Consider the following 15,603-nt stretch of genomic DNA (forward strand, 5'->3'; position numbering starts at 1 on the left):
ATTAATTTTTTTTTAGAAGAGATTATTTTGCAGGTTAGACCTGAAATTCCAAAGAATTTTAGAGTTGTTTAATGTTTCAAAGCACCGGCATTTTGTGAGATACTTTGCTACTTTTTTTTTTTTTAAACCATTCACACGGGTATGAGAAGTAAAGAGTGTAAAAAAACACAGAAAACAAAAAAAAATCAAAGAGGCAAGCTAACTTGAATTTGGAAATCCTCTTAAGTTTCACCAAGTTTCTGAACTGCTTCAAGGCAGGGGGCAGGGCAGAGAGGCAATTCTTCTGGCCGAGCTGAGGAAAGTGGAATGGTTTTGTGCCCTGACTGAGAAAGTCAAGGCTGAGAGGCAGCCGGCCCAGCTCCTGCCTGTCTGGCCAACCCACAGGAAAGCAAGACATAATTGCTTAGCCCCAGTTATCAAGGAAAATGTTTCACAGTTACATGCTCCTCTCCACATCCATTTCTTGTAATCTGCTACCTACAGTTACCCTCCCCCTTTGTCCCCCCCCCCCCGCCCACCACCTCCCACCTCTACCCATCCCCCCCTCAATCACCCCCCAAAATGGCAAGAGCTCTCCTCAAATGTCAGAGTCCTGAGTGCATATATCCCAGCCCTATTTGAGTTTGTCTCTTCTCACTCATCTTCCCACTACTTTTCTTGTCCACACCAGAGATGGTCCCTGCCCCAGGCCCCCTTAATCAAAGCTGTTCAGATTCTTGGCCCTGCTTTAGGTCAACACACACACAATTCTCAGCCAACTAGCAGTATCCTCAGAAGTGCCGGTGCCCACTGCTTTGTTTTATTTTGCGGAAATAAATTGCTTCAACTATATGGAATAAATCCATAGATGTAAATACTTTTCCTCTCAATACAAGAATTTTATCTTATTTTCTTTTGCAAGGGTATTAGGGGTGGGGAAGGAAAGGGAGGGCTTAGACTTTGGGTCAAATGTTCCATTTTCTTAGAAACATTTTTATACTCGTTATGTATGTTAATAGGGCAATAAATCTGCTCTGACTTGCAGGATCATTGGTAAGCATTGACTAATTATTTGTTTTTAATACAAATGCTGAGCAGTGAATTACAGAAAGCCCAGGAAAATGGTTGAGGGAGTAGACTTTTACCATCAGCAATGAAACGCTGAACAGAGTTGTATTCACAAGGTCATATTTTCTGTTTCTGTGTTAGTCTTGATTTTCTTTTTGTGGTATGTTCTGCATTTATTACATAATCATTGTGGGCTCATTTTAGATTTGCCGTCTGAACCAAGTGACAAGTATTTTTTAACAAAATAAACTTTAAAACATTGTCTTCCACTTGCTTCGGTAGTTTTCATATCTCCCTGTGTTCCTTGTCCCTTCAGAAGGCAGCCCATGTGTCACTCAGACCTGTCCCCCCTCCCTTCTATTTTCAGCACACCTTTGACCTTCACTATTGTTTGAGTGTGACTCAGTTTCCCTGTTCAAGTTAGCTTGATGGTTTATTATGTAAGGAGGGTGCCTAAGACAATCATCAGGTAAAAAAAAAATTAAAAATAAAATTTTAAAAAGATCAGTAGAGTAGAAAATCTTCCAAGAGCAGAGGGAGTTCTTCCTTAGCAATGAAAAAAAAACAAAAAAAAAAAAAAAACAAAAAAAAAGGTAAATACATAATTAAATAATTAATTTAAAAACCTAACCATGAGGGGCTTAGAAGATTTTTTGATAAAAGACAAATGTTGTTGTCATTTTCTTCTTCAATTAGAAAGCAGTGGTAGTTTCTACATTGCATCTGCATTTCAGACTAAATGATTATTGTACCCAGTTATGGTTGTTCGCTAATATTTTGTCTTTCTCTCTCTCTCTGTCTAATGCTTCTTCTGTATTTTTGTGTGTAGCAACAAAAAGTGTAATGCATTAGGCATTATTCTGGTTTGTTTATGAGTATCTCCTGTACTGCATTAAGGTTTCTTTCATTTTTTTAAGCTTCGCTACTGTTCTCACTTTATGCCGTGCAATATCATCTGCTGTGTTTGCTAAGCAAAAAAAGAAAAAAAGAAAAAAAAGCAAGTGATGATGCCATCATGCTTTTCAGTGTTAAAATGTTTCAGCATTTATGTAGTCACCAAAATGTAGTGAAATAAAATGTTGGATTTTCCAGCACTTTAAATTTAGACAATTCTTGCCTTCTTTTGTTCTTATTCTCTGCAATTCTCAGCAAGGAGCTCATAGTTTTTCTTTGGAGGAAGGGTGAAACTGAGGGGGTGACGTGCTTGAGAACTAACGCCAGTGTCATGGTTTAAAGAAGGGTTCATTACGAGGGAAAAAAGAAAATGGTATTCTCCAGTGGAGCAGAAGGCTGGTTTTGTTTATTTTGTTCTGTTTTGGTTGGTTTTGTTTTTTTAAAGATTTTATGTTCAGGTAATCTCTACACCCAACCTGGGGTCTGAACTTACAACCCCAAGATCAAGAGTCTCATGCTCTACTGACTGAGCCAGCCAGGAGCCTCAGGAGGCTGTTTTTAAATGGAAGTGGGACATTCTATTTGTAGGTGTTAGCCATTTGTATTAACCTGACTGACTTTCAGAAGAAATAAAAATTATTATTAGAGAGAATGACCTTTAAAAGTCCTCATCAGTAAAATACTATGTGTTTGTGTGTGTGTGTGTGTGTGTGTGTGTGTATGTGGCTCAAGATCTAGGGGAGGATGGAGAATTAGGATCTTCAATTAGAAAGCAGTGGTAGTCTAGTGATTGATCAAGAGGCCTGGTTCAGGTACAAAAGGAAACTGGGTTTGGAATTCCTGCTATGCTCATTACTAGATTTGTGGGCACATTCTTTAGCTTTAATGATTTAACTTCCCTAAATCTCAGTTTCTTCATCTGTAAAATGGGGATAAGTATCTATATATTTTTTAAATGTTTATTTATTTTGAGAGAGAGAGAGAGCAAGAGTGGTGGAGGGGCAGCGAAAGAGGGAAAGAGAGAGAATCCCAAGCAGGCTCCATGCTGCCAGGGCAGAGACCAGTGCGGGGCTTGAACCCACCAACGATGAGATCATGACCTGAGCCAAAACAAGAGTCAGCTACTCAACCAACTGAGCCACCCAGGCACCCTGTGGGCTAAGTATCTATATTACAGGGTTGCTGTGAGGATTAGATATTACAAGTAAGTAAAAGTATGGTATCTGGCATATGACAAATCTTTAATAAACCTTAGCTGTCTTTATTATTGGTAAATATTTTAAAGTGCAGATATTTTTCTAGTTAAAGAAATAATATCTAAGTTAGGCTTTCCATTTTTTCAATATAAAAGCAAGATTGCTTTCTCAGCATATTCCAGCAATTACTTTATATTTTCCAAAGTTAGGAGATATGCAACAAAGATGTACAATAAAATGTGAATAGGGATTTGCCAAGTGGTCCAATGGGTTGACCCTAAAGAGATGTCCAGTTTAATGTCTAACTTCCAGGACACCAGAAAGGAAAAAGCAATTGCCTGTCTGGAAGAAGTTTTTGAAGGGAAAGTGGACTTTGAGAGTCTCCTTGTAGGCATCCCAAACACTGACTCCTGAAGACTTCAACTATTAGAGTCTTTAGCGGAGTGGAGCTAGTTTGGGTAGATTTGGAAGGCTCCACAGAGAGAACCTAGAGGGTCTAAGAGTACCTGCAGAAGAAATTATAAATGAAGCCCAGGGAAGAGAAGTCAAACAAAAATGGAAGCCTCCTAGATGGGGTCAGTAGTTCTCTATTTCATTAAATGCTAAAACTAGCATACATACTGGCTGCACATGGCAAATAAATACCTATAAAATATAATTGCTTTCAAATCCTTCCAAAGAAGCTTTTTCTGGGATGCCTGGGTAGTTCAGGTGGTTAAGCGACCGACTTCGGCTCAGGTCATGATCTCACCGTTTGTGGCTTCGAGCCCTGCATCTGTGCTGACAGCTCAGAGCCTGAAGCCTGCTTCAGATTCTGTCTCCCTCTCTCTCTGCCCCTCCTCCGCTTGCACTCTGTCTCTCTGTCTCTCTCTCTCTCTCTCTCGAAAATAAATAAAACATTAAAAAAAAAACTTTTTCTATTTCCACCCTACTAGGAAGGGTCCTCACCTCCAATGACTACATTCATGAAAACCTGATGCACTCAGTAGGTTTGTTCATGGGCTTAAAGGAAGTGATGGGAGACAATTCACCTTATTCCCTTTTCAGGTGTTTAAAACTTTACTCCCACCACCAACCCTCTAACGTGTTACTACTAAAAGTCTCCACAACCAGGGCATTTACTTCATTCCATTTGAATTTTAGTCAAGTTACCATGGTCAGGACCACACAGTGTTTATTACATCAGCCAGTTCCTTAGAAAACATTAAGCAGGAACATTTTGCCTTTGGCTTCTTGTTTCAGATTTTTTGTTTTGGGGAAAAGGGTTAGGTCTCAAAGCCATCTTTCCATAAAAACAAGAATTTCAGTAATAGGATATGACATCTTTTCTTAACCAGCAGTCTAAAAAAACACCCAGGGAATGAACATCAGTAAATTTGCCAAATAAGATGTTCCTCACTCATATCCCCCCATCAACAATAATTTGGTATCCATCCAAGGTCACAAGTACCTTCATGGGAGCTATGGGACCCAGCATCATCTACCAAGGGACCCAGGAGGATTCTTGCCCACCCATACAGGGTAGTAAGTCCCAGCTTGTGGACCCTGCAATGTACCAGGAACTGGCTCTAGCCTCTCTTACCCATGGTCCAGGAACCCCTGGAGAACACTATCTTAGACAATTATCCATGCACAACAAAACTTTTGTGGAAGTCTAGGAGTCCAGCAAAGGTTCCAGAACACCATTGGAGCAACAACAACAACAATAACAACAACAAAATGAGTTCAGATGCATTGGAGAGGGTAAGAGGAGTGGTTTGACTTTACCCACACCACTCCTCCCCCAAGAGAGGCCTTCTTAGCCCATGATTTCTCCCACAGTGGAAAGTGAAAGCACATGAGTGAGCACACAACTTCTATAGCTGTGCAGCACAGGGCCAAAGATACCCATTTTTCTCCCACTGCACCTAGAATACTGAATTGTGAGCTCACACATGGGAGACAGAAGGTGGCTGGCACAGGGGCAGATAGAGCTCTCAGGGCACTAAAGAGACACAAATCCTAATAACCATGTCATGGACTCCATCAAGAAGCTTACCCATGATCTACTGAGGATCCCTCACCCACAAATCTCCCCAAGTGGCCACAGTCATTCCATTACTACTCAAGTCTCACCCCTCCACACACACACACACACACACACACACACACTCTCTATAGTCAGTTACCTATGTGTGCTCCCAATAGTAGTGAGAGAAAGCTTTGCAGATGGCTAGGGAGCCCTCACAGAAAGCCTGCACCAGTCCAAATCTTTGGTTGAGGGAAAGACCATAAAACTTGAGCTTTAGCACCACCTTTGGGAAAGCAAAAGGGAGGCTATCAGCACTCAGCCTGGTGTGAAGGATCAAAAGAAGGCACACAGCTTAAGAATTCTGCCACAGGAGGCAGCAAGAAGCATGAAGCAGGGATATCCATAGAAGGTCTGAGAAAACCTCAGAATCCCCAGCAGGACTCAAGGAAGATATTTCTCTGTCACACTTATTCAGTAAAGACTGGAGAGGGGCACTACAACTTCAAACATGAAGATAGCAATACAAGACTTAAAGGAAGATGAAAATTTGAGGCAACATGACATCACCAATGTATCACAATACTCCTCCAGTAACCTCCCTCAAAAACATGGAGATCTGCAATTTACCCAAGAAAGAATTTTAAACAGCTGTTTTTAGGAAGATCAATGAGCTATAAGAAAACATAGAGGGGTGCCTGGGTGGCTCAGTCAGTTGAGCGTCCAACTTTGGCTCAGGTCATGATCTCGTTGTTCATGAGTTCCAGCCCCACATTGGGCTCTGCTGACAGCTCAGAGCCTGGAGCTTGCTTTGGATTCTGTGTCTCCTGCTCTCTCTGCCCGCCCCCCCAGCTTTCACTCTCTCTCTCTCTCAAAAATAAGTGAACATTAAAAAAATAAGTATAACTATAATAATTTACTAATGGATACACAATATAAAAAGAAGTAAATTATGACATCAAAAACATAAATACATGGTAGGTAACAGTTGGGTCCCACTTTGGCTTTGCTGTCTCTTTGATCCTCAATAAATTTCTCAACCCAGTGTTTCTCAGACTCTGTACATAGATCACCTGGAGTTCTTGTTAAAATGCATAGTCAGATTCAATAAGTCTAAGATGATACCTGAGATTTGGCATTTCCAAAAGGCTTCCAGGTGATGCTGTGATGCTGGTTCACAGACCACACTTTACAAAGCAAGGACTTAACTTCTCTGAGCCTCAGCTTCCTCTTTTGTAAAATCAGGGATTAAGATTTGGAGGCTCTTCCCATTAGAGCACATTCTGATAACCCCCCAGGCAGGGCTGGATCTTCAGAGGCACTAAGCACTGAAAAGATTATGATGTACCTCCTTTCACCCACCTCCTCCCTACCATATCCCTAATGTAGAATTCAAACTCAAAATAATACTAAACCTACAGTACACAAAAAGAAATTAAACACATTTTCTATTTTTCCCATGGTAATTACTTTAATGCTTTTCTTAATAGATCAAACATCATAGTCTTTCCAAAATTTGTTGTCACATTTTGAGTGCCCCTGCATGGTTGGTACCTTAAATGTGTGTTTGGTCCACCTAATAGTAACTCATCTAAGCCAAGTCAATTAGCTGGCTCAGAGGATCTCAGGCCATATGCCCAGAACATTCACGGCACCCAAAGCACTTGCTTATCTGCACATTATCATCCTCTGGGAAGAGCTAAGACCAACCTGGGAGCTATCTAATCATAAAGTGTGGTAGGGTCCCCTCCCTAAGGAAAGGAAAAAAAAAAACCTCAAGGCAACCTGGCTATAGGTGACAACATTCCTCACAACGATGACGATGACGTTGTAACATGAGACCCCTTAATCAGGCTACATGTTTGTGTGTTACCATATATGGAAGACAAAGAAGTAGAAAATATATAAAAAACTATGCCACGTGGCATTCAGGGCTCAGTTCTTTGGGTACAACCCAACTGAGCAGTGCCAGCAGGAATAAAGTTGCTTCCTGGAAAGAAAAGCCTCAGTGTCACGAGTCTGTGTTAGAATCCTGCTACAAAATGAATTTTTTGTTTACTAACTGCAATTGTAACTTATATGCCAGGTACTTTCTATGCAAACATTTGCTTGCCTCCTCTGCCTATGCCTTACTCAAGGATTGCCCCATCTGTTCTCAGTTCCATAGCACCTAGGGTTGCCATATACAGCTATGCCCACCAGAAGGAGGTGACTGGGGATCCTATAAAAATTCTCCTTCCATCAGGCCAAGGCATTGGCTACACACTGTTATGTTAGATTGCCTCCTTATATAAATGTTCACTATAAAGGGGAAAGAAAGATAATTTAGTCTTTCCTCTAGCATAGTAATTCTCAACTAGGGATGATTTTAGTCCCCATGCAATACTAGCAAACCAAATTCAGCAACACACAAAAAGGATGACATACCATGATTGAGGAGAATCTATCCTAAGAATGCAAGGTTGGTTTAACATGTGAATATGCATTAATTTAACATACCATCTTAATACAATAAGGAACAAAATCCACATGATCATCTTAATAGATGCAGAAAAAAAAATGTCAAAATTCAACATCTTTTCATGATAAGAGCTCTCAACAAACCAGAAATAGAAGAGAACTTCCTCAACCACACAAAACACATCTATGAAAAACTCACAGCCAACACCATACTTAATAGCTAAAGACTGACCGCTTTCCTCCTTAGATCAGGGACAAGATGAGGATGTACAGTATCACCACTTCTATTAAAAAATGTACTGAAGGTTCTAGCTTGGGAAATTAGGCAAGAAACAGTAGTAAAATCCATCCAAAATAAAAAAGAAGAAGCAAAACTATATTCACAGATGACACAACCATGTGTATAGAAAATCTTAAGGGATCTATAAAAAAATTATTAGAACTGATGAATGAATTCAGCAAGGTTGCAAGATACAAGGTCATTATACAAAAATAAATTATATTTCTGTACTAATATATTGAATGAATAATCTGATTATGAAATTAAGAAAAAATTCCATTTTTATGAGCATCAAAAATAATAAAATACTGGGGCGCCTCAGTGGCTCAGTCAATTAAGTGTCTGACTCTTGATTTCAGCTCAGGTCATGATCTCATGGTCATGAGATCAAACCCCACATGGGTCTCCATGCTGGTCGTGGAGCAAGCTAGGATTCTCTCTCCCTCTCCCTCTCCCCTGCTCACTCTCTCTCTCTCTCTCAAAATAAAATAAAATAAAATAGAACAAAATACAATACAATACAATACTTAGGAACAAATTTAACAAAAGAAGTGCCAGACTTGTACGTTGAAAACTGCAGTACATTGTTGAAAAAATTTTGAAGCAATCTAAATAAATTATAATAAGATATACAAATGGAAGATAAAAACAAAAAAGATGCTCAACGTCATTAGTCATTAGGGAAATGCAAATCAAAACCACAAGGAAATATTACTCTATACCCACTAGGAGGGCTATAATAAAGACAAAAACAGGCATTGGTGAGGATATAGAGAAATTGAAACCCACATTGCTAGTGGGAATGTAAACAGGTGCAGCCACTTTAGAAAACAATTTGGCAGTTCCTCAAAATGTTGGTCATAGAGTTACCATTTGATCTGACAATTCCACTCACAGGTGTATTCCGACAATTCCACTCACAGGTGTATAACCAAAAGGACTGAAAATATGTTCACACAAAAACATGTACACTAATGTTCATAGCAACATTAGTCATAATAGCCAAAAAAATGGAAACAAGCTAAGTGTTCACTGGATACACGAATTGTGGCATGTCTGTACAATGCCCTATTATTCAACTATAAAAAGCAATGAGGAACTGATACATGCTACACTACAGAGGAGCTTCAAAAACATTATGCAAAGTGAAAGAACACAGGTACAAAAGGCCACATGTGTATGATGCTGCAGGGTCAGAAAATGTATCCCTTCTTCTCTTCTAAGTCCTTAGGCTACTTTAATATTTAAATTGATATAAAATGGATTGACAGGAGAAAAACATATTTAATTTCATATGTAGGGGGGCCCCAAAGGTATGAGACTCAAGGGCAAACCAGTTGTGGCTTGTATGCCTGCCTGAGCAAAGGAATAGGATATGGACCTGGGGCTTCGAAGGGGAGGTGGGTAATTCATAGAGCAGGTATTCAGTAACCATATATTTACCCTGACATACAGATACGTCTTTCAGATAAAAAGAGCTATCTGAGGTAATAGCCCTCTTTCTGGGCAGGCCCCCTGTCTAAATTCTTTTAGGTAGTCAAGGGAGAGGTAAAAGTTTTTCTTGAGTCTGCAACATTTTGATTGACTGCAGCTCAAAATAATCCACATGCCAAAGTGGCACAATTTGGGGTGTCTGCTACCCTTCAATTCCATTTGTATGAAATGTTCAGAATAGGCAAGTCCATTAAAAAAAAAAAAAAAGTAGATATTAGTGGTTTCCAGGGACTGAGGGAAAGGAAATGGGGAGTAAGTGCTAACAGATTCCTTTTGGGAGTGATGAAAATGTTCTTGAATTAGATAGTGGTGATGGTTGCACAATCTCATGAATATACTAAAAAACACTGGATTGTACACTTTAGAAGCATGAATTTTATGGTATGTGAATTATATCTCAATACCGTTGTTATTTTTTAAATGATGGTACCTGCTGAAGGGCACAGGAACAGACTTAAAAGAGCTCCCAAAGGCCTAAGCTTGGACAGTATGAACAACAACAAAAAAAACGATAGCATTGGATTCTAACCCATAGAATAAAGTAAATATCCATGAGTACACACTGATATAAAGGAAAGAAAGAAAGAAAGAAAGAAAGAAAGAAAGAAAAGGAAGAAAAAGAAAAGGAAGGAAGGAAGGAAGGAAGGGACAAAGGGAGAAAGGAAGGGGAGAGACAGCCCTTCCTTACAGCAGAATTCCAATTTCAAAATATAGGAGAAATGGAAATAATCACCACTAGGCAAACAACACAGTAATATTTGCTGCAAGTGACACCCATTGATGAACGCTAATATCACTAGGTGGAAGTATGATAAACAGGATGTGTGCAAAATCTCAAGGTGTCTCCCATAAGATACCCATCAATTTAAAAGAGGAAAATAATAACTTTACCGCAGAGAAACCTGACAGGCCCCTCCTTAAGTAAGAGGTCAAAGCTAGCATCACTGGGGGCACCTGGCTGGCTCAGTCAGTAGAGCACGTGACCCTGGATCTTGGGGTTGTGAGTTCAAGTCCCATGTTAAGTGCAGAGATTTCTTTAAAAAAATAACATCTTAAAAAAAAAAAGTTAACATCACTATTTGTTAAGTCATATCAACATCATGTTTCCCCTTATATGATGCACTGACAAAAATGTATTTCTTCAATCTAATCATGTGAAAGTATCAAACAAACCGAGGGACATTATACAACATAGCTGACCAGTACTCCTCAAAAGCGTTAAGGTCAAGAAAGACTGAGGACCTGTCACCATTGGAGGAGACTAAGGAGAAATGACGACATGAGCTCCTGAATCGGATCAAGAAAAAGAACATTCGAAAGTCAGATTAGGTCTCTGGTATAGTTAAAAGTATTGTGTCAATGTTAATTCTCTGGTTTCAATAATGGCACTATGGTCATGTAGACTTAAAGGAAACTGGGTAAAGGGTTAATGGAACTCTCTGTACTATTTTACAACTTTCCTGTAAATCTCAAATTACTTCAACATAAAAGGTTTAAAAACTTTTATTTAAACCCCTATTTCTAGAGTTATTTTTCTCTGAAAGTCAGTTATGGATTCCGTCTCTGCTTTATAGGTTGCTGACAGAATAATATGAAAAGCCGCAACCCAGTGACATCACAGAGCATGGTCTTGGAAACATCAGGTTTTAACATTTTCCCTGCCACATCGCCTTACTTATATACATTTTGGCCAGCAGATGGCAGCACTCAACCAAGGTTATTTTCAGCAAAACCCCCAGACAAAACCTGAGATTGCAAAGAGGGGAGGTAAAACAATGAGACATCCCCAACCCAGGAGTTGAAGGTGACAATGTCATTATATGATGTACAGTCACTATAGGGAGATGCCATTTTTATTGGCACTTAAGTGATGAGGCAGGAAGGAAAGAACTTGTAAACAGTGAGGTAAGGCTTGGAGGCAAAATTATCTACTCCACCCTATCCCCACCCTGCCCCCACATCCAGCCTGGGGCATCAAAGAGCCCTGGGCACTGCGTCCACTGGGTGCTAATGCCACACTGTTGAAATTATAACAAAGGATGGCTTGCAAATGTTTTTTAAGCTTTCAAGGAATGAATTACAAGGAAATGATAAATTATTAATATCATAAGACGTTTAATCATTTTTAAATACAACTAATAGCATTTTTTTTAACTGTAGACTTGGAAGAAACTCCACTTGGTTCTCTCTCTCCTCTCCTCTGTCTTCTCCCCCAAAGCCCAGAACTGCTCCCATGAAAGTCTGATACCCGACCCCCTTATCTCAGCCATCTTTACTAGTTGTTGAGCCCCAGGGCAGGCCAGAGACTGGTTTAAAACACCACAGCTAGCAAGTGCCAGAGCTAGGACTTAAAGACAAGAATTTGGATAAGCCCAGTCCTTCCACTGGAACGGAAACTGGTTCTGAGCTCCTGCCATTTATTTGCAAAATGAGTGGGCTCAAAGGTAACAGGAACCTGGGCCGATTTCAGGCATGCTGGGCACCAAGGATTCCCTGATGAAGGTGAGTTGTGCTAAGCCAAACCCTTTCCTCAATGGTTCAGACATATAAAATATGTATTGTAATGTTTTCTAGTCTGATTTTCCTAGACTGACGATTTTTGTTCCTCATTCCACTACCCCACCCACCTAACCTTTTCTTTCTCCCATTGAAGTAGGAGGGAGGATAATGGTTGTGAAATGTAAAACCCAAAGCTTCTGACCAGAGCTTCCTGCTTCTTCTGAAGCTTCTCCCAGAGTGACCTCAATCACTAGGCTTGAAACCAAACAAACAAAAAAAGAGATCTATTTAAAGATATCCTTTCTACCACTTCTAATCCATAGCCTACTGCTAATGGACAGACGGGCATTGTGGTGTCTGCTCAGAGTCCCCCAGCAATATGAAAATACCCAGTTAACACTCACTGCCTGGCATCCTCAGACATCGTTTCCCCCTCCAGCCCTCCCAGCCCGTTCAGCAAAGCAGCAGATTGGATGTGTAGAAAGACATGGCCTTCAGAATCAGTCAGACTCAGCGGGGCTCCCTGGGGCCTAGGCTTGAGAAATACTAAGACTGACAGAAATGGGGTTAAGGGATCCCAACAGGAGCTGTTCCTGAGTTTCTGGTACAGGCCCAGGTTGGGGGTCACTGCAGGCACCAGCCAGCCCAGGGGCCCACCTAACTTGTTTCTGTCTTCCCTTCCAACCCAGAATCCTTGCAGTTCATTTTGACCCACAATATCCCAAGACAGACCTTTTGTATTGCTTTGGAGCCTCTTCCCACATCTGCAGCTGAATGTGACAGGATGTGGGTAAAAGGACTTAGATACTGCGATGCAGGAATCCCTGGCTTTACATAACACAAGTTCTGCTCTGCTGATGGTGCAAAACTCAATACAAGAAAGAAGCAACTCAAGAAAGACATGCATGGCTGTGAACATTTTGATTTGTTGTAATTTCCTCCCCACGCCTCACCCCCACGTGTCAGTGATAACACTTGGCTTTAACCAGAAGGAAAAGAAAAATGAAGCACAGTCCTGTACCCTACTCTGATCTGGTAGCCTTCATTTTAAGAACTCAATCAAAGTCTGGTGGTGGAAGGAGGGGGATGGGTTGAGGGGATGGTGACGACACAGTTTGTTTTTTAACTTCAGTATACATCTTTTTAAAACAAGAACATTTTTCATTTCATTGTCTGCCCCACTGTCCCAGCCATGGCAGGGGAGCTCTGTGAGGGTCTCAGGGGCCTAGAGGCCTGGGGGGCTTGGACCCAACGCTGCACCAGACTAGGGGGTAGGGCCTGGCCCAGCTGAGGTCTCCTGTTTGAAAGGAGAAAGTGGGTGCTAGGGTGTGCTAGGAAGTGTCTGGGCTGTGGCTCCTGGGTTGACCCAACCCATCCCAACGCTCCCATCTGCCTCTTGGATGCTCTCTCTCTCTCTTTTTCCGTTGATGTTTGCATTTCTCTCTCCAGTTCTTTGCCTAGCTTTGGCTCTCTCTCCTCTGGCTCTGTGCCTTTCTTCTTACTGATTCTGCTGATCTGGGTCCTGGTCGTTTCTCCCTGGGGCTGACCCATCTGCTTCACTCCTCTGTGTCCCTGGTTCCTTTGGACCCCACACCGCTGATCCTGCAGAATGTGTCCCACAAGACCCCGCTGCCCTAGGGCATCCGGGCCGGCAATGTGATGAGGATTCGTAGCGTCATTCCTGTCAAGGCTGGCAGGTTTTATGTGAGCCTGCTGTTTAGCCAGGTGCAGGGTGGTGCCTCTGCCCTGCATTTCAACCCCCGGGCTGGATGAGTCTGCAGTGGTCTTCAACACCCTGGTGCAGGGCACCTGGGGCCGAGAGGGGAGTGGCGCAGCCATTCACTTCCTGTACGAGACAGCCTTTCCGCGTGCTCCTCACCAACGCGGAATAAGGGCTCAAGGTGGTGGTCAGCGATCCTGGGTGCCACCACTTCCGCTACCAGATACGCCCTCGAGTGCGTGCCTCTTGGAGGTGGATGGGGACCTGCTGCTGTAATAGGGGAAGCTCTGAGCTTCCCCGCCTGGAGGGCGCACCCCGACGGTGGGTAGCAAATAAAGTTCAGCCCATTAACAAAGTAAGTAAATAAAAAAAGAACGTTTTTTATAGTCAAAATAACATTTTCACATTGAACCAAATTAAATTATATAAATATATGCCTTAATGTAGAATTCCCAGTTAGAATTCAAATTTCTCAAATTGTCCTTAAAAATGTCCTTTATAGTTGTTCATCTTAAGTAGGTTCCAGGGGTGTCTGGCTGGCTCAGTCAGAAGAGCATGCGGCTCTTGATCTGGAGGTTGTAAGTTTGAGCGGTGTAAAATTACTTAAAAGAAAATTTTTCTAAAAAATAAAGAAAGAAGAGGGCGCCTGGGTGGCTCAGCTGAATAAGCGTGGGACTTCGGCCCGGGTGATGATCTCCTGGTTGGTGAGTTCGAGCCCCATATTGGGCTCTGCACTTCCAGTGCAGAGTCTTCTTGGGCTTCTACCCCCCCTCCCATCTCTGCTCTTTCTGCATATGCTCTCTCTTTCTCTCAAAATAAATAAACTTTAAATAAATAAATAAACAAACAAACAAACAATTAGTAGGCTCCAATAGCGAGACCACAATTGCACTTGTTTTTTATTTCCCTATTGTCTCTTAATCTACAACATTCCCTTTTTTAATGCTTCTGACTTGGAGACTTGTGATCAGTTGATCTGGAAAATGCCTGCCTCCTGGGTGTGTTTGATGACTTCTTCCAGATGTGGCTTAGCTTGTTGCTCTATCCGTGAAGTTTCCTATAACCTGGAAGTTAGATCTAAAACAGATTCGGGTTAACTTTTTTTTTTTTTAATTTTAGAGAGATGGAGAGCACAAGCTAGGAAGAAAGGCAGAGGGAGGGAGAGAGAGAGAGACAGAGAGAGACAGAGAGAGAGAGAGAGAGAGAGAGAGAGAGAGAGAATCTTAAGCAGGCTCCACACTCAGCATGCAGTTTGACAAAGGGTTCAATCCAGGGCCTTAGGTTCATGACCTGAGATGAAATCAAGAGTCGGTCACTCAAATGACTGAGCCACTTAAGCACCCCTGGGTTAAATGTTTTTAAAGAGCCAGCATTCTAAGAGGCACCTGGCTGGCTCAATCAGTAGAGCATGTGACTGTTGATCTCAGGGTTGTAAGTTTGAGCCCCATGTTGGGTACAGAGATCTCCTAAAAATGAAATATTTTCTTCTTAAAGTGCCAGAATTCTAAGTATGTTTTTATAAAATGGAGAAAGTGTCTCACAGAAAGACTGAATGACATAAATGACAATTGCATAAAATATTCACGTATCAACTGGTACTGCTCAATTAGACTGCATTTATCTTAGTCCCATGAAACACAAAACCTACTTACTTATTTACTATATGGATCAGAGTCTACTTATAATTCTACCTTTGGAATCTCATAAGTCATAAATATATGCTCTCATGGTTTGGAAGAAACCCACATAAAATAAATTAGAATATTTAAATCTTTTACAGGAAACACCTGTTTTTTTCTTGGGAGCCTGATCTGTTTACATTTTCTGATTCACAGCCCTGTTCCGACCCCACCCCTGGATCTGATCCTGGTCCAACCGTCCACTTCACACCTGCTCTGCCTGGTTCCTCCCTCAGCCCCAGCCCCATAAGTAGAAGATTGGACATTTGAAGTTTTACCTGTTCCCAAAGTTTACAAGAGCTTCCAATTTCCAAACTTAATTTGCC

The 15,603-nt window shown here is 41.4% G+C and overlaps 1 long non-coding RNA gene across 1 annotated transcript; it reads left to right on the top strand.

Moving 5' to 3' along the window:
* Positions 1 to 11,059: 11,059 nt before the first annotated feature.
* LOC122221188 lies at positions 11,060 to 12,885 on the top strand. Its single transcript, XR_006203126.1, has 3 exons — positions 11,060 to 11,284; positions 11,540 to 11,881; positions 12,568 to 12,885. It is a non-coding gene; the product is annotated as an uncharacterized LOC122221188 (long non-coding RNA).
* Positions 12,886 to 15,603: the final 2,718 nt, after the last annotated feature.

Source organism: Panthera leo, chromosome B3, assembly GCF_018350215.1.
Source record: "Panthera leo isolate Ple1 chromosome B3, P.leo_Ple1_pat1.1, whole genome shotgun sequence".
NCBI classification, from domain to species: Eukaryota; Metazoa; Chordata; class Mammalia; order Carnivora; family Felidae; genus Panthera; species Panthera leo.